The sequence below is a fragment of the Pelobates fuscus genome, chromosome 11, assembly GCF_036172605.1.
Source record: "Pelobates fuscus isolate aPelFus1 chromosome 11, aPelFus1.pri, whole genome shotgun sequence".
NCBI classification, from domain to species: domain Eukaryota; kingdom Metazoa; phylum Chordata; class Amphibia; order Anura; family Pelobatidae; genus Pelobates; species Pelobates fuscus.
Window position 1 is genome coordinate 60,807,801 of NC_086327.1, and position 26,484 is coordinate 60,834,284.

A 26,484-nucleotide genomic window follows, 5' to 3' on the forward strand; every position below is an offset into this window, starting at 1 on the left:
AGCCATCCCTAAGTCAGCCTTTGTCACCCCATTCGGCTTATACCAATTTAAGGTAATGTTATTTGGGATGAAAAACGCTCTGGCTACCTTCCAGCGGATGGTGGACAGACCTAGATGGGTTACAAGACTACGCCTGTGCATATCTGGACGAGATCGCCATTTTTAGCGATACTTGGCAGGTGCACTTGGCCCATATATGAGCGGTCCTAGATAGGATCACCAAGTGGGATGCGGGCAGCAGAAACCTGAACCCGCTAAGATTGAGGCAGTGGCCCAGTGGCCAACCCCCAGGAAGAAGATACAGGTATTAGTGTTTCTAGGGACCGCAGGGTACTACAGTAAGTTTGTGCCCAACTATAGTGCCCTAGCCGACCTTACCAGCAAGAATCTTCCCCGCCAAGTAGTCTGGGCCTCGGAGTGTAAGCAGGCATTCCAACAATTAAAACAGGCACTTGTAACCCTCCTGTATTGGCAGCTCCCAATCGAACTAAACGTTTTCTCGTTCATACAGACGCTTCTATGTTTGATTGGGGGCAGTGCTGAGCAGTGCGGACCCGATGGCAGAGAACATCAGTCACAAGTTGTTACCCAGAGAGAAGTAAGCTACGCCGCCATACAAGAAAGAGTGCCTAGCCGTGGTGTGGGCCCTGAAAAAGTTACAACCCTATTTGTACGGACAGCCCTTCTCTTTGCTCAGGGATCACAACCCATTAGTCTGGCTGAACCGGGTGGCAGGAGACAACGCCAGGCTGTTGCGCTGGAGTTTGGCGCTACAGCCTTTTGATTTCACTACCCATTACCGCCTAGGAAAACAAAAATGGAAACGCTGATGGGTTTTCCCAGACAGACCAAGCTTGAAAAATGATCTGTGAGCTTCCCCGGACATCCCCAAGCCGATCCGTTGAGGTTTAGACTCTGTATGCCGGCTTGTAGTCAACGGGGGGCAGTGTAGCAGAATGAACCATGCTACCATATTCTTATACCGGTTCCGGGCTGCCCGTACCACCATTCCCTCTTCTCGTTGTCCCTTATGTTTGGAATGTGCAATACTGGTGCGAGACATAATCCTCTTGCTTTGAAACCTACGTTTTTCATCAAAATCTATTCCCTTAAATGGTTCCCAATGGTTTTGTTCGACAACCGAACAAATTACCGAACGGGAGACCACACAGATATGGAGTGTGCCGCTCATTAACCCCGTTCACACCTCCATAAATAGCAACCACACAAACGTTCTAAGCGGTCGGCTGGGTGGTCGCCGTTCGTATAGACGAACACGTGGCAAAGGCCATCTTGGGACACGAACAAAGGCAGCGTTGTTTGGTCGTCGAGTGCATTGAACTAAAATTGGACACTTGACGGCACGAACACCCCTGGGACTTCCACCTAAGTTCAACTGGAATTACACGAATGAAGCGCTTTTCGGTAGAAATAATCTAACGAACCAGATACGTACACTAACACTATGCATGAATGGATCTGTTCGACCATTTAAACATTATTTGACTAATAAAATAGACCAGCCGCACAGCCTAATCCTCTGGAACTATATTGGGCATAAAGCCATACGTTCGGTCGGTCAAAACGTGACTTCCAAGGAATTTGTGAACCCCTGCTTTGATCTGGGTGATTTTGGGATATGTTGTTCACCCAGAGCTACCCAGGGATGTGACATTTATGGGGAAAGGTTTTGGTTTTGGGGTACTTCTGAAATACTGTAAAAATATGGTTTTCCTGCCTGGGCATAATTGAGTTATAACATTATCTATTTCAGTTATACATACACACACACGCACACATACACTTTCAAATACACACACACACACACACAGGTTCCGGTTCTGTTATGTGACCTTGTCCTCTTGCATGGGGGAAGTGTAAAAGTAGAGTGTGGACCAATAAAGCATTGCTGTACCCCTGGAACTGTGTCGTCCAGTTACTGAAGAAAATGGGTCTCTTCATTCATTAATAGCGGAGGTAACAAGTCGGGTTACCCAGGATCCGCTACACTACTCAAAAAAATAATCACATAATCTGGTAGATTTACTAAAGAATTGCAAACAAAAAGTGATTTACTATCTGGGGTGAGGGGAGGGCGAGGAGAAATACCGAGGCGACACTGCTATATAAAAAAAAAGAAGAGTGACTGTCTCACGACAAATCAAATAGTATGGAGTTAAAGGGACACTATAGTCACCAGAACAACTTTAGCTTAATGAAGCAGTTTTGGTGTATGCCCCTGCCGCCTCACTGCTCAATCCTCTGCCATTTAGCAGTTAAATCCCTTTGTTTATGAACCCTAGTCACACCTCCCTGCATGTGACTTGCACAGCCTTCCATAAACACTTCCTGTAAAGAAAGCCCTATTCAGGCTTTCTTTATTGCAAGTTCTGTTTAATTAAGATTTTCATATCCCCTGCTATGTTAATAGCTTGCTAGACCCTGCAAGAGCCTTCTGTGTGTGATTAAAGTTCAATTTAGAGATTGGGATACAATTATTTGAGGTAAATTACATCTGTTTGAAAGTGAAACCAGTTGTTTTTTTTTCATGCAGGCTCTGTCAATCATAGCCAGGGGAGGTGTGGCTAGGGCTGCATTAACAGAAACAAAGTGATTTAACTCCTAAATGACAGTGAATTGAGCAGTGAAATTCGGGGGAATGATCTATACACTAAAACTGCTTTATTTAGCTAAAGTAATTTAGGTGACTATGGTGTTCCTTTAAATTTTAGCCCACAGGGTCCCCATGTGACATAATTTCCTCTGCTCTTATCCCACACATGCAGAGCGTAGCGTTAATACTGCATCTAAGAAGAAAAGCAGCAGGCGGGCAGAGAGATTTTACTTCAGGCATCATCCTGATTAACAGAGAGGCAAAAGGTCAGTTGTGGCCATATGTGGGGGTGGAAACCAAAACATTTGGGGCTATAGATAGAAACAGTGAAATTGGGCAATGATACATTGAGTGTGTTTAGGGTCAAGTAATTGCATATTGAGGGTGAAATGGGGCAGCTATTTATCTGAGGTGTAGATTAAAAACAGGTTGAGATTGGCAAAGGCACATTAGGTGTCATTGGGAGTCTGTGGGTGAAACCCATAGAGGGTGAAATGGGACACATGTGGAATAATGATGAGAAACATTGAGATGAGCAGAGGACTTAATGAGAGAAAGAAAAGAATGAATATGGACTTAATGTGCAGTGTCTCAGCTTTAATTTGAGGGGTATTTACATCCAAATTGGAGGAATTACAGCTCTTTAATATGTAGCCCCCTCTTTTTCAAGGGACCAAAAGTAATTTTTAAATTAACTCAAGAGCTTTTTCATGGAGATGACTCGTCTATTCCTTCATTATTTATTAATCAATTAAGCAGGTAAAAGGTTTGGAGTGGATTCCAGGTGTGGCATTCAAATTTGGAAGCTGCTGCTGTGAACCTCTAACATGCCTAAGAAAAACATAAAAACAGAGCCAACATTTATGAAAATTGTGCCAGTGTTCAAATATTCCATCCCTAACTGTATATAATTAACTGGAAAGGGCCTATGCTGCCATCTTCGGGTAAATGTGTTAAACAAACAAACAAAAACTGCCACTACCAAGATAATTTATAAATAGTTTGCATTTGGTTCCCCATGCAAACTAGATTAAAAAAATAAAAACAAATACAAGCTAGCAAAATATTGATACAATCAAAATAGTATTTAAAAAAAAAAAAGAAAAAAGAAAAAAAGGGGCGTGGCTTGCCGGTGCATGGAGTGAGACGTGTTTTTCGGAGCTCCGCGAACTCGACCCACATAGCCCCTATTATTAGCAGAACCACGCAGGCGAAATGGGGAGGACTAAGCGCCAGGGCACCCCTGGACCATCGGGCACTAGCCCATCGAGAAAACAGGCCGGCCCGATGGATGATTTTCTCTCCACGCCAGACGCTTACCGTGCCACGAGGCAGGCAGACAAAATGGCGGCGGCATCCCCTAGTACTGAGAGCGGAGCGGGCTCGGAGCCAAGCCCAGCCAGAGGGGAAACTTTGACACAAATCACGGCGGAACTGACAGCCATATCTGCTAATATGCTCACCAAGCAAGATAAAACTGCCATGGTAGCGGAACTGAGGGCGGCGATCCGTGAGGAGATTCTGGAGGTGCGCAGGGACCTCTCGGCCTTGGAAGAGCGTGTCACAGAGCTGGAGCATGAAAACTTGCAGGCGATTCAACACTCCCAGGCAGCTGACCATGCCACGGCCAGGCAGGGCTCAGTACTCCTAGACCTCCGCAGACAGGTGGAGGATCTGGACAACAGGGGCAGGCGGAATAATATCAGGATCAGGGGCATGCCCGAGGCTGAATCTGAGGACCTGGGTACTGCCCTCGCACAGCTTTTCACCCGTATACTGGGCGACGGTGCTCAAGATGACTACCACATTGAACGTGCACACAGGGCCCTGCGGCCCCCAAGAAGGGATGGCCTGCCCCGAGATGTGATCTGCTGCCTCCTCTCCTTTCAGCTCAAAGAAGCCATTATGAGGGCAGCCCGCACGCAGACAGTCACCTATCTGGACGCCCCGATTTCCTTATACCAAGACCTCTCTGCCCTCACTTTAGACGCACGGAGAGCCCTACGACCCTTGACAGGCATCCTACAGGAAAAGCGCATCCCATACAAGTGGGGCTTCCCCTTTAGCCTACAGGCTAAGAAGGGCAACACGTGGTGCTCCCTACGTTGGCCTAACGATATACCCGGCTTTCTGAGGGCCCTCGATCTACCGCCAGTCACGGTCCGCAACTGGATCGTGGACCAGCCTCCACCGCGACCAGCCCACCCCGAGGTCCCTGAGGCTCTCCGTAACCAACCTAGGAGAGATGCGCAACCCGCCCGCTGGGGGGGCCCGGCAGGCCCCGAAGAATAACAACCGGTCCCTAGATAAGCATATTGTCGTCTTGGTCCCGTGGCAGCAGGAGCCGGCCTGAGGAGGCCTCCCCAGACGACTTCGCTAACAGATAAGTTGACATGATTATATTTACACTTGCACACTTAGCTTGTAACATGGGTGGGAACCGGGACAAACCGCCGGCAGGGCCTCCCTACATACTTGTTGCGATGTGAACAGTGGCGGTTTTCCCAAAGCCACACTTAGGCCCTTGCCGAATTTGGGTGGGGTATGGGTAAATGCCATCTCCTTCTTGTTTTTTGGGACATTTGGGACTCCATACACCCTGACACCCTATGCAGGCAGGCCCAGCCCGATCGATAATACTCCTCCGCCTGGGGAGCGGCCAACTTACCCTACGGCAGCAGTTCCAGGACCAGTTTGAGAACCACCCCTATGCGCTGCCTACGGAGGCCGGCCAGCCTGAACTATTGGCACATATTTGGCAAAGGGGCATCCACGGGGCAGAAGAGTCGTGTTGTAAATGTACTTGGGCAGTTTATGTATATTGTTGGAGGGCGGGGGGCTGGTACTGTACCATGATGTGTCACCTTATCCGACTTAGTAGCTCGTGCCGCCCCACAGCGGGCGGTAGGCCGCTAGGCCGGCGCCTGCGGTCTGGCGGTATGGAATGACGACCTGGATTGGTCTTGTGTTTATTACGGCTGGTGCGGCCCGGGGGCCGTGCTGAATCGCTCGCGCCACGTGCTTCCCCCACAATTAAATTGTATGCGGTCTCCCTACCACGCCGTGGCGGGCGGTTTGGAATGCGGCCCCGGGGTCGCTCCCCCCCGACTCGCGGGGCCCTTAACGGTTAATGTATGTCGACAGTTATGATGTATTCCAACAGTTATGTTTGGTTCCTTGTAGTTTTAATACCCAGACTCCCCACCAGGACGGTACCACACCCCCTGCCCGGTTTCCGGGTTGGCTCTGGCGCTCCGCCACGTGCTTCACACTCCCCCGACGACTAATAGCCGAGACGTACGCCCCACAACGTGGGTCGAGGGAGAGCGGACACCGCTCTCTCTGAACGAACTTATCCTACCGGACTTTCTCACCCCCCTGCAACCGACCCACCTGTAGATCAGGTCACCCTTTCACGACCTAGGGTCTTAGTTGCCTAACCCCCCGTAGCCCTAGACGGGCCCGAACCCACGGACAGGGATAGTACCCCTACCTTTCCCTCCCCGACTCCCTTCCTTCTCCCCACCCCGCCCCGAACAGCCATGGCGACCACTTTCACCCCCGCCTCCCTGACACTGTTCTCACATAATATTCGAGGTCTTAATGCCCCGGAAAAACGGCGACAATTACTGAGAACCTTGTGGTCACATAGGGCCTCGATAGCGTTTCTGCAGGAAACGCACCTTAAAGGCAACGAGGCCCCCCAGATACGGGATAGACGGTACCCGCTGGGATTTTACGCTAACAACCCTGATTCCAAACGCGCAGGCGTGGCCATTGTTTTCGCTAATAAGGTCCCGATCGAGAACACTACCTCACAAGCTGACCCCCAGGGGAGGTTTTTATTTGTAAAGGGGGCAATTGCAGCACATAGGTACACATTCGCCACGATCTATTGCCCCAATAAGGGACAGCATCGATTTCTGATGAAAACATTGGCACAACTGGAGAGGTTCCGAGAGGGAACCCTGATACTAGCCGGCGATCTTAATATTCCGCTGGACCCCCGGATGGATACGTCCGTGGGCACCAGTACCATTCCCGCACACTGCTTAAGGCAAGCCAAACAAGCTCTGGGTAAATCGGGCCTAGTCGACTGTTGGAGGGTGGCGCATCCCGACGCTAAAGACTACACATGCTACTCCGCAGTACACAATAGATATAGCCGGATAGACTATGTCTTCCTTGCCCAAGAATACCTCCCCTTCCTCCTCGCATCCGACATCGGAATACAACGAGACTCGGACCATGCCCCAGTTCTCATCACACTTAAATCCCCACTCTTCAAACCCAGGGAACGCTGTTGGAAACTCAATGAAAGTGTACTGGGAGACGCTACCTTCACCACCCAAATAGCACAGACCTTGACACATTATTTTACTGACAACGACGACACCGACGTGGCCCCCCTCACGGTGTGGGAGGCACATAAATGTGTGATAAGGGGACAGTTTATCAAACTTTGCACCCAACGCAAGAAAGACCACGCCACACGGATCCAGACACTGACACGAACAATAGCGGACTTGGAGACGCAACACAAACAAGACCACACGGACGATACCTACCGCATTCTCACCGACCAACGTAGACAACTCAGGGACTTGCTCTCACAGAATCTGTTACATACAATACGGAAGTCTAATAGACACTTTTACGAATTCTCCAACAAATGCGGGAAAATGTTGGCCCGCACCCTGACACAGAGGCATAGACAGCAGCATGTGCACCAGATAAGGGGCAGGGATGGGACGGTGAAACGGACACCCCCGGACATCCTACAAGCATTTAGGCATTTTTACGCAGATCTGTACAATATCGACGCAACCTCACACCGCGCGGACACCTCCCTCCACCAACATAGGATAGAGGCGTTCCTCTCTGAGTACGTGGGGCGCAAGGTCCCGGCGGACGTAGCCGAGGACTTGGACCGCCCGATAACTGAGGAGGAACTAGCCGCAGCCCTTAAACAATCTAAGTCCAACAAAGCGCCAGGCCCTGACGGCCTACCGACCTCGTACCTACGCAAATTCAAAAATATACTGCTGCCTCATTTGCTACAGGGTCTCAACTCCCTGTTGGACGGTGGCAGGTTCCCTGTTGACACATTACACGCGACGGTGACGGTAATACCCAAGGACGGTAAGGACCCCTCTGACTGCGGGAGTTATAGACCGATATCGCTACTCAACGCGGATCTAAAATTATTTGCCAAGACCATGGCCCTGAGACTCTCCCGCATACTCCCCGCGCTGATACACCCGGACCAGGTGGGCTTTGTCCCTGGTAGGGAGGCACGGGACAATACCATCCGAGCCCTTAATCTGATCCACTCCGCCCGGTCGACCGGCAAAAATTTGGTAATGGTCTCCACGGACGCAGAGAAGGCCTTTGACCGGGTGGATTGGAAGTACCTGGAAGCCACCCTGCGCCATATGCAGTTCGGGCCCAATATCCGCTCATGGGTCTTAGCTTTGTACACTAACCCCACGGCTCGTATCCGGATCAACGGAGCGCTCTCGGCCCCGTTCAACATACGCAACGGCACCAGGCGAGGCTGTCCCCTGTCCCCCCTCCTGTTCGCCCTCACCCTGGAGCCCTTCCTGGAGGCGGTCAGACGGGACGGGGGTATTACGGGGTACAGCATGCACCGAGTGGAGCATAAGGTGGCGGCATACGCCGACGACATGCTGTTTTTCATAGACAACCCCATAGTGTCATTCCCCAACTTGCTTTGGGCCTTCAGGGAGTTTGGGGGCATCTCCAATCTCAAGCTGAACATGACTAAATCGGAGGCCCTGCCGATCTCACTCCCAGCGGCAGGGATCGCTCACCTGCACTCACAATTCCGCTTTTCATGGTGCCCCGATAAGCTCAAATACCTCGGGATCTGGCTACCCACTAATTTGACCCTATTGTACCAGTTAAACTTCCTCCCCATCCTTACGGCTTTACTGAATGACCTCCGCCGCTGGAGGGGCCTTTATGTCTCTTGGTTCGGCCGGATCAACGCTATTAAAATGAATGTGCTGCCCCGCCTGCTATTTTTGTTCCAAGCAATCCCCGTTTCGCTGCCAAGATCCTTTTTTCAAACGATCTCCGCGGCGGTGAGAGAATTTGTTTGGAACGGGAGAAAGAGTAGGGTTAGCAAGGCGATATTAGAACGCCCAAAAACGAGAGGAGGCGCAGGGCTCCCGTCATTCCTAAGATACTATCAAGCAGCCCATCTACTCAGGATAGTGGACTGGCATGCCCGCCCAACCAACAAGCTGTGGGTCCCCATGGAACTCGAGCAGACGGGTGGCGTTCTTCCCTCACGCCTATGGTTAAGCACTCTAACACTGGGAGCCTTGCGAACTGGCAACCCCCTGATTGACGCCACACTGCAAATCTGGTGCACATTGCGATACTCACACCAACTTACGACCACGGACAGTCCTCACACGCCCATAACGCACAACCCGGGGGTAGGTGGGGGACTAACGCCCGCAGACCTTAGCACATACACCGACACCGACTGGCTCAGCTTTCAGCATCTCACACTAGGGAACCGACTTAAACCCTTGGCTGACATTTTAGGGGACAAGGTACCCACGGGACTAGACACCTTCCATTACATGCAAATTCGAGCTTATTACAAGACTTTCCCAGTCAAACAATGCCTACACAGAGCCCTCACACAATTTGAAACCCTCTGCTCAGCCAGGTCACACCCAGATAAGGGAGTCTCTAGGCTCTACGCACATCTTCTAGCTAGCGAACACCAGTCACATCCGAGATATGTCACCAGGTGGGAAAGGGATACGGGGACCACACTCACGGACCAGGAGTGGGAAAAGATTTTCATTCTGTCACATAAGTGCTCCATCAGCTCCAAATTCCAAGAGACGAACTTTAAGATCCTTACGCACTGGTACAGGACGCCGGACACTCTGCACCGCATGGACGCAGAGATTCCCGGAGACTGTTGGAGGTGCGGAGCCTCAGACGGCTCCTACCTGCACATTTGGTGGAGCTGCCCCGAGATTATACCCTTTTGGACTGCGGTCAGGGATTCCATTCAACAGATCACGGATATTACACTACCGCTCCAACCCCTCTCCATGCTCCTTCACCACACAGACATGACGCTTGCTGCCTATAAAAAATCCCTGATAAAACACTTGCTAACGGCAGCCACATCACTGATCCCCACAATGTGGAAGCAGCGGGATGCGCCTACACTCCGGCAGTGGATGGACAGGGTGGGGGATATATATACGATGGAGTCCCTTACGGCGGCCCTACAGGAGAGACAAGAAAAATGTACTCATGTCTGGACGCCATGGCTGTGGCACTTATCGGCCGCCGGTGCGGGGAGCGGGAGACAGGCATCCCGACCCTCCCTACCCTCACCCTCCCTCCTCCCATCCCCTTAGCCCCGACAGTCAGACTCCTTAACTCCCCCGTAGAGACTCCCCCCTTGATTGCCGCACCATATTGTACCATACTGGGTACGAACTATAAGCGCTCTCGACCGTCCCGAGGGACGGACTCACAGACACGTCAATGAGTAGACACCCTCCCCTCCACCGACTTGACTTTCTACCACTTAATGTCATGTTTTAGCCCCCATGGACCGGATATAGATACCCCTCTGACGCTCATCTTCATGATGGCCCCATATCACTGTGAAGTTGGCACGTAGATTGACTACAGACACACGGATAGTCCCACATGTTACTGGGGGGTACTACTGGGGTGAATTGTGAAACTGAATCAAAGTGAAATAGGCTGAGAGCCGCATGCGGCTTCATAACGGTATAACTTTGTATCACAAACCTTGCATAGAAACCCAGATAGCCTGAAATATCACACAGGGAATTCCGGCAAGAGCTCTATAAAATCCCAACCACCTCGACTGTACTAGGGGTTAACAAGTTATGTATAAACAGCTGTGAATATATTGCGCACTCAATATCATATGCTGTCTCCTATTAACTTAAACTATCTACCCCTGGAATTTCCGACATACTCCTGTTCTAAGACTGGTGAAGTGTACTCATGTTATGTTCTTGCTTGTTATAACTTTGTATCACTAACATTGCGCAGACACCCAGATAGCCTGAAATATCTCGCAGGGGATTCCGGCAAAAGCTCTACGAAAGCCCTACCACCTTGACTGTACTAGGGGTTAACAAGTTATGTATAAGCAGCAGTGCATATATTGCACACGTAATATCTTATGAAGTCTCCTATTAACTAAATCTTCCTACCCTGGAATTTCTGATGTACACCCGTTATAAGATTGGTGAACTGTACTCATGCCATGTTTTTACTTGTTATGGTTGTAATACCTCTTGCTATGCTATCCAAAATAAAATAAAAATAAAGATTGTCAAAAAAAAAAAAAAAAGATTGCGAGGGTGCTGGTACTGCCCGGTATGGTTTGAGGGGGGATGGGACACCAACTTATATCCAACTTATAAGCAGTTAGTGATATGGCTAGGTAGGGGTTAAACAGTAGTACCCTTGCGCTCATCTTTTTGCACTGCCTCTAGCCACCCTAAGGGATGGGAGAATACTAGTGTCAAGAGTTTTAATATACTTAGACATACTTATATATTGAGAATGCAAGGGGTTCTTTCATTGGTAGTTGATGGATCCCACATTTGTGAACCGTGAATAAGGACTACCTAATATAAGCTGGCACTAGGTATTAGTGATCAAGGGTTAACATTTGGACACTCATACACCCATCGTTCCGGCAGGTCGGATGAGAGATGACTTTAAACAACGTGCATGACTTTTCCAAAGCCCTTTTTCATGCACTCCATTCATATGTTGCGGTAGTTCCGCCCATATGGTGACGTTGTGATGACTCACTCGTGTGAGGTGTGTGGTAATAATGGCTGGTTCCCGCCCCCCTCCACCTATATGACCCAGCTGACACTGCCCCAAATGGTGACGAACTTGATACGTATAGTACACAGATGTAATGTGGGCAGAACTTGGAGCTGCTGTATGCCAGTTGGGCGTGCCTTCTGCTGGCCCAACGGTATGTGAGGATTCTTTGAGGTAACCGGCTGATACCAACATGGCTAATTATATACTGGGTACTTAAGGAGAGCTGGAGATGTGGCTAGTTTGTTTTTGCCTCTGACGACGACGTATTGACACGCCTAAACGCGTGTCGGGCGTTTTCTTTATTTTATTTATTATTTTCACCATGCAATTGGGGTATGTTTGTTAGCACTTTTTTAGTTTAATTTAGCCTTGTGATGGGATTCCAGCATGGTTAAAATTTTAGTAGGCTGAAATCTCCACATGGCATAGGCTAATTAGTATCTGATTACAAACAGTTGGATGAGTCATCAGTATACTGAGCATGTGCAGGAATGCAGGAACTGAAAGGAACTTAAATTGCACCTATTTCCTTTGTCTTCAACAAGCCATGTAGTCTGCCATATAAGGAGATCCTGAATATCCTGTGTGCTGATTGGTCTGAGGAATATAGGAGGGGTTATACTGTATGGGAGGGGATATGCTGTTAACAAAAGTCCTGTACACCATGTGTTGGTCTCTCAGATATTTTTGGAACAGGAGTTCACCTGAGACCCGATCGGTATGTAAATAAATACTTCTTATTTCCTGAAGTCCTGCATCCATTTCTCTGTGTTTGGTTTTTGCTAGTTTACTCGGTAACATAATTGGTGCATTGAGCCGGGAACTTCTCATCGCACGGAAGCTGGCGCAGAGATTTGAGATGGTAAAGCTTTTTACCAACGTTCTCTACTGCAGCACCCCTGGACCCCTGCGTGGACCTCCTTTCGTCTCGGCGCCACTGGCCTTTTGTCCAGGAGATCATCGGCTTCTGCGCAGTGAGTACCGGGGTGCCCCGTCGTTTGAATGCGAACCCAGGGCAGGAAATAACAGGTAAGACTGATACCGTTAGAGCGGTAGACCCACAAGGGGTTTTATATTTGGAACCGGTTATTGGAATTGGCCCTGTCCTTCGGGATGGAAGGAGCAAAGGCGCACTGCTCATCTGGACATTAGACGCTCCGTAGTCGGCCCGTCTAATATAGGTGGTATAGTCAGACCAAGTTCTGGTGTAAATAGCTTGGGTCGGACACCGATGTCCTGTTGACTAGCATGCTAGGTGTTAATTTTGGTTGTTAGGTCAGGGAGATCGGCGAAACTAAGCAGACTCTGTTGTATATTATAGTTTGCTAGCTTTCACCCTATCATGACTAAATGCGCTCTGTTGTAAATCCAGCCATTAGATTATGATAGTGTATTAGACTAAAAGGGTTTTGGTGTAAATTTGGCCCTCTAGTTCGCTATATGTGGTGTCTGGGCAGCGAAGACTTATCAAATCTCTGGTGTACAAATAGATCGAAAGCTCTCGAGGTGCTGGCCAGATAGAATAGTTGGGATTATTGTAAATGTTGTTAAATATACTGTAGTTGGTGAATTGGTTAAATTGTATGTCCTGCTAGAAAGCTAGAGCTCTGCCGTCTAGTGGGAGTGTAAATTGTGTGTATAATTGTAAAATAGCGCACGGTACCATAACCACTGACATTGTGTAAAAATTACTAACAATTGCTGTTTTATGTTATATGTATAATACCATAACTGTTACTAACTGATCTGTGACTTTAAAACTGTATTATAACCACTTACTAATTGTACCATAACCACTGACTGTAAAGATGAGATTACTAGAATGTGATATAGTCGGTTAGTTAAAAGTTGATTTATAGTACAGATAATTGTAGAGTTGATTTATAGCTACAGAGATAAGTATCTAGTGTTTGGTAAAATCTTTGTGAGTGAAACGTCGTGATATCACTGTATGTATGAGAATTCTCTGCGTGTTATCGTGTGTATGTTGGGCTTAGCAACTGTGCCACATGGTGCTGTTGCCAGGGAAACGAGTGTGACTGTTGGAAGTGTGTTTGGAGTTTTGTGTATCTTTGTATTAGACGCTCCGTTGCCAGTATGGGTGCGTCTGACTTAAAGATTATTGATCCCTTATCATGCATGCTGAAGAACTTTACTAAGGGATATAAGGCTTGTGATTTTGGGGTAGAATTGTCCCCAAAACGTTTGACTACCTTATGTAGTAGAGAGAGGCTTGTCCTGGTGGCCGCATGGCCTCCATGTGGCAGTCTTGACTTAAAATTAGTGCAGGGTGTACATGTGGATGTAACTAGTAGGCCAGAATTCTATGATCAGTTTCCATATATTGACTGTTGGAAACAGATTGTTGAAAAACTGCCTTGGTGAATTAAACTGTGTCATGAGGAATAATGGAGCCACATGGTGGTCAGAATTAAGGACTTAATTTCACCTAGTTTGGACACCCTTCCCCCCTTGCATCCTCCAGAGCCAGAGTAGCCATTCCCCCACACTTCCATTCCCCCAACTCTGCTAATATTGCACTCCCCCTGCTCTTTTGTCCCCGCCTACCCACATACCAATCTGTTCTTTTGTTTCAAACAACCCCCCACTGATTCCAACCCCCCCCACTAATTTAAACTGACTTCCTTTTGGTGGGAGTGTATTTTAGTATTGAATATTATTAACAGTTAAATTGTTAGGAGAATTCTTAATAATAGTAACTGAGTTTATTGGATTAGATAATTCTCAGCAATGCCATTGTACCATCATTGAAATAGCACTAAAAACTAAGATGCTAGAGTACACTTTTATCCTTTTTTTTTTTAGTTACTGGATGGGCCCCTCCCAGCTTTGTTCAAAATATCCCCTTTACTAAAATACAAACTGAGATGTTTAATTTACCATAGAACTAAAGCTTTATTCAAGCCTAAATATCAGGGTAAACAGTGATTAAAATAAGCAATAATAAAATAAGCACATGGGGGGGCGTGGCTTGCCGTGCATGGAGTGAGTCGCACACCGCCGGAGCTCCGCAACCTCGGACCACAAAGCCCCATATCAATGCCTCACTACACCACAAAGATGGGTAAAACAAAGCGCTCTGGATCCAGCCCGCAAAGGAAAAACGCCGGACCGCTAGATGATTTCCTCACTTATTCAGACGGCCCCAGATCCGCGAGACACGCGGACAAGATGGCGGCCGCATCCCCAAGGGCTGAGAGTAACGCAAGCTCGGAGCTGGGAGCAACGGGAGGTGACCCTCTATCTCGAATCACTGCTGAACTGGCAACCATTTCGGCTAATATGCTCTCAAAGAACGATAAGACTGCCCTAGTAGCGGAGCTGAGGTCGGCGATACGAGGAGATACAGGAGGTGCGGAGGGACCTTACTGCACTGGAGGAAAGAGTCACAGAGCTGGAAGGGGAGAACCTCAGGGCCATACAACACTCTCAATCGGCAGATCATGCCACAGCGAGGCAAGGCTCAGTGCTGCTTGAACTCCGAAGGCAGGTAGAGGACATGGATAACAGGGGGCGACGCAATAACATTAGAATTTGAGGCCTGCCAGAAGCTGACAAAGAAAACCTGACTACGGTCCTCACGCAGTTATTTACACATATCCTGGGCGAAGAAGCCCCGGAGGACTACCAAATAGAACGCGCCCACAGGGCCCTGCGTCCCCTCAGGAGAGACGGCCTACCACGAGACGTGATCTGCTGCCTCCTGTCCTTTCAACTCAAGGATGCCATTATGAGAGCGGCGCGCCCTCAGACAATCACCTTCCATGAGGCCACTATCTCGCTCTACCAGGACCTGTCCACCCTCACTTTGGACGCACGAAGAGCTCTAAGGCCTCTCACGCACATACTCCAAGAAAAACGTATTCCCTATAAATGGGGCTTTCCCTTCAGCCTCCAGGCCAAACGGGGGAACACGTGGTGCACACTGAGGACAATGGAACTGCCACCGGTTACCATCCGTAACTGGATCTTGGATCAGCCTCCGACTCGTCCTGACCACCCTGAAGTGCCTGTTCAGCTACGCAACCAGGCACGGAGAGACACACAACCTACACACTGGGGAGGCCCGATGGGCCCGAAGAATAGATTGATCCACGCAGACTCCGGCCCCGGCGCTTCCCTGCCCTCCTGCACAGACTTAACCTGCTGAGGTTACCCCATGGCTTCCACGATAACAGCTAAGTACTCACACTTTCATCCATTGGGGTACTGCCACATTTCCCATCACATCTAGGGTACGGGGGCCCGGGGCCTACAGTTATGGACACCACGGGTTCACGGGGAGGGCCTATACTTTATACTTTCTGATTGTCTCTTGGGTGGGGTACGGGCGCAAGACTGATCAATATCTCCCAGGTCGGCCAAGTAGCAGAATTAATCTAACCGGGGTTTGAGAGATGCGGCACCCTGGCTCTGCCTCCCCCACATGCAGTGCCGTTGCCCGGGACCCTTCTCGTGGTCCAACCTAAAGAAGGACTGCCTCGCCCTTGTGTCTCGCTGACCCACTCACCAATAAATGCTGACCCACATGATGACCCATTAACCGGGGCCGAGTGAACAAACACTACTCCCGGGTTGGGTGGCGAGGGGACTGGGAAACTTGGGGGTTATTTACCTGGGAGGGAATGTCGCATGTTATGTGAAAAGTAACCTACCCTGTTCAATATGAGCCCACACGCTTGTTGTTAACCTTATTGTTTTGGGGTCTTAGCTTACTTAGCAGATATGTTGGCCACATTGCTGCGACACTTTAGCCCCCAGATACCAACTGCTCCCCACGCTTACAACTAGATACCCCGTATGGTTCCTTAGCTGGGATGGGGGAGGGGGGGGGGGGTTCCTTGAGGTTGTCTAGACTAGCCATGGTATTGTGAGAAGCATGCATGTCTTCCGGTTCTGTTATGTACCAGCTAACCTGCTCCCATACACCCATAGAGTCTGTCTTCCGATATATGCTCGAATGTCATGTTTGCCATGCTACTGTCGTATTTTCATTCCCGGGGCTGTGCGGGCCGCTCGTGCCGGGGCTGGGGTGGCCCGCGCTGCCCCGGGGTGGGATGTTGTAGGGGTTGAAGGACCTGGGAGTGGTTAAACTTAGCGGGAGTATTGCGAGAATTGTATAATTTTATAAGATATGTACTGTGTATGCAAACCCAAACAACTCTATCGGTGTGTGGTGCATTCTCTAGACTGTCTCGACCGACATGCCCACCAGGTTAACGCAGCTGTGATGATACTAGATCGACCCCCTCCCACCCTCCCCCTCCACTGCCACCCCCAGACGGCCTGGTGACGGCCCATGAGTCGGGAAACGAGACCTTTCACTACACCTGACCCTCCACACCATAGTTGGACCGCCCCTGCCATTGCTGCCCCCCTAGAGACATAGCAAAGGACGTTACGCCCCCTCCCCGGCACCCGTTGCCCTACTACTCCGACAAAACTGACAGCCTACGGTCAGACGCCCCAGAGGATCCACAATAATCCCGCCAAGACTAAATACCCTGCCCGCCCACACTGCACTACCAAAGAGACCCCCAGTGGACGTACCAACTAATCTGAGACGTGGGCCGAGGGCTACGGTTGCCTATACCCCAGGGCCCATTAACGGGCTAACACCTTAGCCCGCATAACTCCCCTCTCCCAACCGTCCCTCACTACCCTCTATATCCCCTTTCCCCCCCTCCCTACCCCCGGTGCTCCGCTCCCTCCGCACGTACGGTGCCACTACACAGCCATGGCGTTGGGCTTCAGACCCTCGCCTTTACTCCTACGGACACAATGTCCGCGGCCTCAACTCCCCTGATAAGAGGCGCCATCTGCTACGCACACTCTGGTCACAAAAGGTCTCAGTAGCGTTTCTACAGGAAACGCATCTAAAAGGGGTTGATGCCCCACAGGTCAAAGACAGGAGATTCCCATTAGGATACTACGCCAACCACCCCGACGCTAAACGTGCGGGGGTTGCCATCATCTTCTCCCACAACCCCCATTTCTTAGCTCAGCCACACAGGCAGACCCCATGGGCAGATCTCTATTTGTTAAAGGCACGATAGCTGAACACAAGTACACGTTCGCCACTGTTTACTGCCCCAATAAAGGACAACACTGATTCCTAGCAAAAACCCTCGCGAAATTGGAGAGGTTCCGGGAGGGAACTTTGATCCTAACCGGTGACCTCAAAATCCCCCTGGACCCCCGGATGGACTCCTCCGCGGGCACTAGCACCATCCCCCCGCACTGTATCCGACAGGCTAAGCAAGCCCTGTCCAGATCGGGTCTGGTAGACTGCTGGAGGGTGGCGCATCCTGATGATAAAGATTTCACATGTTACTCTGCAGCACACAATAGGTATAGCAGGATAGACTATATCTTCCTAGCCCAAGAATACCTCCCCTTCCTAATGTCTTCCTCGATAGGGATACAGCACGACTCAGATCACGCACCGGTCCGAGCCACTGTTAAGTCACCGCTTTTCAAACCCAGTGAATGCCACTGGAGGCTAAATGAAAATATACTGACGGACAACAATATCGCCACACAAATAGCCCAAACTCTGACCCAATACTTTCAAGAAAATGTCAGGCCAGATACTGCACCCCTCACAATATGGGAGGCGCATAAATGCGTAATACGGGGACACATGATTAAACTATGCACCCAGCGGAAAAAGGAACACTCAGCCAGAACACAGGAGTTGATACGCGAAATAGCCACCTTAGAGACAAGACATAAAAGTGACCAGACGGACGATACCTACCGACGCCTCACAGACACGCGTAGGCAGCTCAGAGACCTGCTATCCCAGAATTTACTCCAAACCATACGCAAATCCCACAGACACTTTTATGAGTTCTCTGACAAATGCGGTAGGACACTAGCCCGTACACTGAAGCAGAGACAGAGACAACACCACATCCACCAGATTAAGGGGAAAGATGGGACGCTGAGAAGGACACTGACGGATATCTTGCAAGCATTTAGGCTTTTCTATGAGGAGTTATATAACTTAGATACCACTACACGACGCTCAGATAGACCCCAACACCTACGCAACATAAACGCCTTCCTCACAGAACACGTAGGCCGAACGATCCCAGAGGAGCTGGCCGAGGAATTAGAACAACCTCTGACTGGGGAAGAACTCGCCGCCGCACTTAAAAGTTCTAAGTCGAATAAGGCACCGGGCCCCGACGGTTTGACGGTCTCATACCTGCGAAAGTTCAAAGACACACTGCTACCACATCTGTTACGGGGTCTCAACTCCTTGCTGGAAGGTGGGCGGTTCCCGACGGACTCCTTACACGCCACGGTCACAGTCATACCAAAGGAGGGGAAGGACCCCACTGACTGCGGGAGCTACAGACCGATCTCGCTCCTCAATGCTGATCTCAAGCTCTTCGCTAAAACTATAGCCGTGAGACTCTCCCGCGTCCTCCCCACTCTGGTCCACCCAGACCAGGTGGGGTCCATCCAGGGACGAGAAGCTCGAGACAACACCATCCGAGCCCTGCACATGGTCCACTCTGCTCGGTCGACAAATAGAAGCCTAATCCTGGTCTCCACAGATGCGGAGAAGGCCTTCGACCGGGTAGACTGGCAGTACCTCGAAGCCACCCTCTGTCACATGCGGTTTGGCCCCCACATACGCTCATGGATCCTCGCCCTATACACTAACCCGACGGCCCGCATTCGGATTAACGGCGGTCTCTCTGCTCTCTTTGCCATCCGGAACGGAACCAGACAGGGTTGCCCCCTGTCCCCCCTCCTGTTTGCCCTCACTCTAGAACCTTTCCTAGAGGCGGTCAGACGGGACGGGGGAATCACCGGGTATAGGCACCGCCACACAGTGCATAAAGTGGCCGCCTATGCCGACGACATGTTATTTTTCCTAGACAACCCCACAATCTCCTTCCCCAATCTCCTCCGAGCTTTCAGAATCTTCGGTGAGATCTCCAATCTTAAGCTAAACCTCAGCAAATCGGAAGCCTTGCCGATTTCAATCCCCATTACAATACCCAGATCATTCTTCCAAACACTAGACACAGCAATACGGCAGTTTGTCTGGAACGGTAAGGCAAGCAGAATAAGCAGGAAGCTCCTAGAGCACCCTAAAAGTAAAGGGGGTGCGGGCCTCCCGTCCCTCCGGGGATACTATCACGCGGCACACTTACTCAGGGTAATTGACTGGCACGCCCGTCCCACAGCCAAACTATGGGTCCCCATGGAGCAGGCACAGGCGGGGGGCACACTCCCCTCCCGTCTGTGGCTCAGCTCACTCACTTTAACAACACTGCGAACAGGTAATCCCCTGACCGATGCTACGCTACGGGTCTGGTGTAAGTTACGGTTCACACACCAACTCACCACCACAGACGGCCCTCTTACACCCATCACACATAACCCACAGGTGGGAGGGGGACTCACGCCCTCAGATCTACGCGCTTACACGGACACTGGCTGGCTCAGCTTCCGGCAGCTACTGCGGGGAAACCAACTCAGACCTCTCACAGACATATTGGGGGACAAGACACCTACAGGAGTAGATTACTTTCACTACGCCCAAATACGAGCTTATTATGCGGCCTTCCCAAATAAACAATGCCTGAACAGACTGCCCACGCAGTTCGAATCCCTTTGCATAGCCCAAACCCACCCGGTAAGGGGAGTCTCGCAGCTATATGCGACCCTGCTCAGCAACGAACACCAGTCTCACCCGAGGTACATCACAAGGTGGGAAACAGAGACAGGGACCACGCTCACAGAACAGGAATGGGACAAGATCTTAATACTGACTCACAAATGCTCCATCAGCTCCAAGCTCCAGGAGACAAGCTTTAAAATCCTCACACACTGGTACAGAACCCCAGACATCATACACCAGGAATACCAAACGAGTGCTGGAGATGCGGGGCCCCAGATGGCTCTTTTATTCATATCTGGTGGAGCTGCCCTGACATCACACCCTTCTGGACAGCGATCAGGGAGACCATCCGTCATTATTAGACTACAGGCGGTGGTTGAGATTACTAATGAGACAGCTCAAGCGCTTAATCTTCTAGCTAAGCAAAATGCCAGGATGAGTTCAGCCATCTATCAAAATAGATTAGCTTTAGATTACCTATTAGTAGTGGAAGGAGGTATATGTGGGAAGTTTAATCTAAGTAACTGTTGTTTGCACATAGATGATGAAGGTCAGGCAGTGGCTGAACTTACTAGTCACATGGTTAAACTTGCGCATGTACCAACTCAGATCTGGAATGGGTATAATCCTAGTAGTTGGTTTGGAAGTTAGTATGAGCAGCTTGGAGGAATTAAGGCACTAGTAGGAGGAGTAGTGTTTATCATAATTTGTATGTCTTTTCCTACCCTGTTTAATTCCATTATGTGGTTAGGTCCTTACGTAGTATCATAGAGAGTACTATAGAAAGAAAGACAGCGGCTCATGTAATGGCTGTCTATAGATATGATTCCCTAGCTCAAAGAGAACATATTCAGGATGAGGAATGTTGAAGGAGTTTTTGCTAAGATGCTTACGAGGTCTACTATGGTTCAATGGCTACTTAAGAGGTATTGGTAACCTGTCATTGGTGATGCATCTGGAATAATGTTAGATCAGAGGCATCAAAGGGGGGAATGTGATGGGATTCCAGCATGGTTAAAATTTTAGTAGGCTGAAATCTCCACATGGCATAGGCTAATTAGTATCTGATTACAAACAGTTGGATGAGTCATCAGTATACTGAGCATGTGCAGGAATGCAGGAACTGAAATTGCACTTATTTCCTTTGTCTTCAACAAGCCATGTGGTCTGCCATATAAGGAGATCCTGAATATCCTGTGTGCTGATTGGTCTGAGGAATATAGGAGGGGTTATATTGTATGGGAGGGGATATGCTGTTAACAAAAGTCCTGTACACCATGTGTTGGTCTCTCAGATATTTTTGGAACAGGAGTTCATCTGAGACCCGATCGGTATGTAAATAAATACTTCTTATTTCCTGAAGTCCTGCATCCATTTCTCTGTGTTTGGTTTTTGCTAGTTTACTCGGTAACAGCCTTACTATAGGATCAGAGGTTCCGCCGTAGGCCGTAGGCATTAGCTTCGTGCTATGCCGAGATAATAGGGATAGACGTCTGGTAGCATTATGCCTTCAATGGGGGAGTGGGTATAGAGGTCTCTGGATCCCTTACTGGTGTATTTTATATTGATAGAGAGATTTATGCCTGTCTGACATACATCATAGGGTTCTCTTGGCGTTCCGCTAACTCCATGTACCTGATTTACTGCAGTTTATATCGCTGTTCTATCCCTGATAGTGGCCTCATACTTGGCTCCAGGCTACAGTACCTATCCACTTTGATTGCCTATTAGTAAGTAGGCTATGGTTTTTAGCTTTATTAATAAATAATGTATACATATATATTTTTTACTTATTAGTACATTTCTATAGGGTTGCACTTCTTTTTCTCGTCACGACACCTATTAGGGTGCCTGTGTTGGAGAATTAGTGTTTCTATATTTTCAATTATTATTAGGGTTACCCACTGTTCACCAGTACAACCCGGTGACTTTCTTTTCCCTTGACTGAGGTTTTTGGGGGGACAACTGCTCATCTTAGCCCAACTTTTGGGCAGAAGGGCAATGTCTAACCGGACCTGGAGTCAATTTTTAGACGGGATGGGACACCCCTGCTAACACACCATTCACTATGAGACGTCCGCTAGGCCACCGGTTTGCCCGGACTCTCCCGGACTCGCTGCCCAAGTGTCCTAACCAAAAAGGGCTCAATCCCTGCACTCCTTCCCCACTGCTGGGTTAAGCGGCAGCCGATCACTCATGGGTCAGGCCTGGGAACCCTTCCACCCGCACTGAAGGGCCGGAGCTGTAGTTGTTTGAGGTTTGCCTCCCCTGCCCTAATTGGCACATTTGCACCTTTCGGGACACCCTACTCCTTAACCTGCTGAAAGACCTGAACTCCATCCTGACCGGAAAACGGTTTCCGTAAAACACACTAAACGCAGTGATTGCAGTAATGCCGAAAAAAGGGAAAGGACGATCCATGTTGTGCGAGTTACGGCCCAATTTTGCTATTAAATGCAGATCTTAAGTTATTTGCCAAAACCATGGCGCTGAGACTGTCATGAGTGCTACCACACCTTGTCCACCCAGACCAAGTGGGATTTATCCCCGGCCGGGAAGCTAGAGACAATACCATCAGGGCCCTTGATGTCATCCACTACGCTCAGTCGACGAAGAGGGAGCTAGTGCTCATTTACATGACGCCTTCGGCCCGCATTAAGATCAACGGCGCTCTCTCCACCCCGTTCCCCATACGGAAGGGAACTAGGCAGAGATGCCCCCTGTCCCCTTCTCCTGTTTTCCCTCTCTCTAGAACAATTTCTGGAGGCGGTCAGACAGGATAAGGGTATCACGGATCGCATGGAACACCGGATCGCAGCATATGCGAATGATATGCTATTATTCTTGGAAAAGTCTCCCTGCCCAAACTCGTGCACATTTTTCAGGAATATGGCCGGCTCTCCAATCTGAAGATGAACCTGGAAAAGTCGGAGGCACTCAATATCATGCTCCCTGCCGAAAGAGAATTGCACCTACGAGCGCATATCCACTTGTCATGGTGTGCGGCGAAACTCCAACACCTTGGCATTTGGCTGCCGAAAGAACAATCCCTCCTTTACCAACTAAACTTTCTCCCTATACTCACAGCCTTACAAAATGGAAATGCACCGATGGGCAGACCTATATATATATCCTGGATTGGCCGCATAAACGCGGTGAAGATGAATATACATCTGCGCATTCTATATCTGTTCCAGACAGTCCCGGTGGTGGTACCTCAAGCCCTTTTTACAATCTACAGGGAGTGCAGAATTATTAGGCAAGTTGTATTTTTGAGGATTAATTTTATTACTGAACAACAACCATGTTCTCAATGAACCCAAAAAACTCATTAATATCAAAGATGAATATTTTTGGAAGCAGTTTTTAGTTTGTTTTTAGTTATAGCTATTTTAGGGGGATATCTGTGTGTGCAGGTGACTATTACTGTGCATAATTATTAGGCAACTTAACAAAAAACAAATATATACCCATTTAAATTATTTATTTTTACCAGTGAAACCAATATAACATCTCAACATTCACAAATATACATTTCTGACATTCAAAAACATAAAAACAAATCAGTGACCAATATAGCCACCTTTCTTTGCAAGGACACTCAAAAGCCTGCCATCCATGGATTCTGTCAGTGTTTTGATCTGTTCACCATCAACATTGTGTGCAGCAGCAACCACAGCCTCCCAGACACTGTTCAGAGAGGTGTACTGTTTTCCCTCCTTGTAAATCTCACATTTGATGATGGACCACAGGTTCTCAATGGGGTTCAGATCAGGTGAACAAGGAGTCCATGTCATTAGATTTTCTTCTTTTATACCCTTTCTTGCCAGCCACGCTGTGGAGTTCTTGGACACGTGTGATGGAGCATTGTCCTGCATGAAAATCATGTTTTTCTTGAAGGATGCAGACTTCTTCCTGTACCACTGCTTGAAGAAGGTGTCTTCCAGAAACTGGCAGTAGGACTGGGAGTTGAGCTTGACTCCATCCTCAACCCGAAAAGGCCCCACAAGCTCATCTTTGATGATACCAGCCCAAACCAGTACTCCACCTCCACCTTTCTGGCATCTGAGTCGGACTGGAGCTCTCTGCCCTTTACCAATCCATCCATCTGGCCCATCAAAACTCACTCTCATTTCATCAGTCCATAAAACCTTAGAAAAATCAGTCTTGAGATATTTCTTGGCCCAGTCTTGACGTTTCAGCTTGTGTGTCTTGTTCAGTGGTGGTCGTCTTTCAGCCTTTCTTACCTTGGCCATGTCTCTGAGTATTGCACACCTTTTGGGCACTCCAGTGATGTTGCAGCTCTGAAATATGGCCAAACTGGTGGCAAGTGGCATCTTTGCAGCTGCACGCTTGACTTTTCTCAGTTCATGGGAAGTTATTTTGCGCCTTGGTTTCTCCACACGCTTCTTGCGACCCTGTTGACTATTTTGAATGAAACGCTTGATTGTTCGATGATCACGCTTCAGAAGCTTTGCAATTTTAAGAGTGCTGCATCCCTCTGCAAGATATCTCACTATTTTTGACTTTTCTGAGCCTGTCAAGGCCTTCTTTTGACCCATTTTGCCAAAGGAAAGGAAGTTGCCTAATAATTATGCACACCTGATATAGAGTGTTGATGTCATTAGACCACACCCCTTCTCATTACAGAGATGCACATCACCTAATATGCTTAATTGGTAGTAGGCTTTCGAGCCTATACAGCTTGGAGTAAGACAACATGCATAAAGAGGATGATGTGGTCAAAATACTCATTTGCCAAATAATTCTGCACTCCCTGTATGTCCACTGCAATTCGGAGGTTCGTCTGAAATAGACGGGCCCCTAGTATCAGTAAATCGCAACTAGAACTGCCCAGGAGCCAAGGGAGCACCGGGCACCCATCGATCATCGGATATTACCATGCCAAAAAAATCTACACAGAATCACCGACTGGAATGCTCACCCAACCACAAAACTCAGAGTAAAGCGGCAGGTAAAATTCCCTCATTACTCTGGCTCGGCAACAGGAGTAGTAACCCAATGATAGACACCATCCTGCAGGTGTGGTGCTTCCTCAGATTTCCACAACAGCTGACCTCATCCCCTGGCCCCTTGACCCCATTACGCATAACCCTAGGGCTGTGGAGTCGGACATTTAAACTTGCTTTTTTTAATTCCAATCTAAATTTAGTATGAGTAGGAGTCGGAGTCGGCAAACAATGCACCAGGCTCCAGGTACCCAAAATTTCCTCCGACTCCTCGACTCCGACTCCAACTCCAACTCCGACTCCACAGCCCTGCATAACCCAGACTTCAGCGGAGGCTTAAAGGGACACTATAGTCACCAAAACAACTTTAGCTTAATAAAGCCGTTTTGGTGTATAGATCATGCCCCTGAAGTCTCACTGCTCAATCCTCTGCAATTTAGGAGTTTATTTATGAACCCTAGTCACACCTCCCTTCATGTGACTTGCACAGCCTTACTAAACACTTCCTGTAAAGAGTAATCTAAATTGTATCCTTCCTTTATTGCAAGTTCTGTTTAATTTAGATTTTCTTATCCCCTGCTATGTTAATAGCTTGCTAGACCCTGCAAGAACCTCCTGTATGTGATTAAAGTTCAATTTACAGAGAAAGAGATACATTTTTTTAAGATAAATTACATCTGATTGAAAGTGAAACCAGTTTTTTTCATGCAGGCTGTGTCAATCAGAGTGTGGCAATAGAAACATAGAAACAAAGTGATTTAACTCCTAAATGGTAGAGCATTGAGCAGTAAAACCTGAGAGGCATGATCTATACACTAAAACTGCTCCATTAATCTAAAGTTCTTATGGTGACTGTAATGTTCCTTTAACACCAACGGACCTCCACTCCTTTTCTCAAACAGACTGGATGTACATACGCCAATACTGTTATGGTACCAAACTCAAACCCTTCATAGATATAGTACCCAAGGCCACGACTACCGGTTTGGATAAGTTCCGCTACCACCAAATTAAGACTTACGACTCAGCCTTTCCCTGTAAGCGCCATTTTCACAGAGACCATACGCAATTTGAAACTCTATGCACAGTCAGACAACACATAGTAAAAGGGATAGGTATTTTATACTAGGCTAGTCACTAGAGAAAACAAATTGCTAGATGGGAGAGGGAAAAGGGAACCACACCGTCAGTACAAGAGTAGGACAAAATCTTCATATTTACTCACAAATGCTCCATTAGCTCTATATTCCAGGAGACTAGTTATAAACTACTATCCCACTGGTACAGAGCCCCTGACATTTTACACCGCATGAAGGCCGACATACCAGAGGATTGTTGGAGGTGCGGGA

General features: G+C 48.7%; 1 protein-coding gene across 1 annotated transcript in view; it reads right to left on the bottom strand.

Annotated features, from left to right (window-relative positions):
* The window catches only part of LOC134576883 (C-Jun-amino-terminal kinase-interacting protein 4-like), a 214,210-nt gene that overhangs the window by 185,218 nt on the left and 2,508 nt on the right, over positions 1 to 26,484 (bottom strand). The window lies entirely within an intron of this gene.